The following is a 1,078-nucleotide window of genomic DNA, read 5'->3' on the forward strand; positions in this document are numbered from 1 at the left end:
CATTATTTTTACAACTAAACTCCACACAATGCTCTTTTCAATTCTAAAACACACAAATTGAAACAAAGACTTGTACCACTCAAACACACACACAGTGTTAATGCATTGTTACATGACTTGTTTAAGCAAGTCAGGGGTAAGTTTATATGTAGATTTTGTGTTAGACTTAAATATATTTCACTGTAACTTGAGTAATCCACTGGTTCTCCATTATGTATTTCAGCCAGACATACTATGCACAAAATATAGCAGTTATAAAAGTGTTTACGCCCAACATCTGAAGGGTTGTTAATGGAATAATTCTCGATATCTTTTATGAACACTAAGAAATAAACATGCACCAATAAATAGTGCATAAGAAGACCAGGAATATGCATTAAGAATGTAAATAGAGTGTATTTTGGAAGCATTTTTAACTTTAACATTGACTATTTAGCAAGCAAAGTCTATGTAAAATTGTGCATATGAACGTACTCCGTTTTATTTTAGTATTATTGATATACTATCACAGCTTTTAGAAGAAAAAAAATCTATTTTATTTTCTGTTTTCACTGTTTTTCTATTTTGTTAAATGTCTATATAGTATTTATAATATTTGATTTATTTATTTTTAGTTATTTTAGTATTTTAACTTATTTTAATTTTACCTAGATGGCAAGGCAATATTTTTCATTTATTTTGTTGAAGCTTTTATATTTGATTTGATTTCAGTTAACATTTTCTTTTTTAACTTTAATTTACTTCAAGCTTTAGAAATTTGTGTTTTTGTTTTGTTAGTTTTTTATGTCTATGTAGTATTTAATGTTTTTTTAATATTTAATTTTAAGTTAACATTTATTTTCAATTTACTTAAAGCTGTAGTAATTAAGTAATTGTTTTCTTTGAACATTTATAAGTTTCAAAAAACAAACACTTTCAACATTTCACAAAAACAAAAAAACTTTGAACATTTCTAAGTTTAAAACATTTTAACAATTCTAAGTTTTAATAAGAAATGTTTTTTTTTTTTTTCAAACTTGTTTTGGTTCATAGCTTTGAAACTTAGAAATGTTCAAAGCTATAAATATTCGAGTCTAAC

The sequence above is a fragment of the Garra rufa genome, chromosome 14 (assembly GCF_049309525.1).
Source record: "Garra rufa chromosome 14, GarRuf1.0, whole genome shotgun sequence".
NCBI classification, from domain to species: domain Eukaryota; kingdom Metazoa; phylum Chordata; class Actinopteri; order Cypriniformes; family Cyprinidae; genus Garra; species Garra rufa.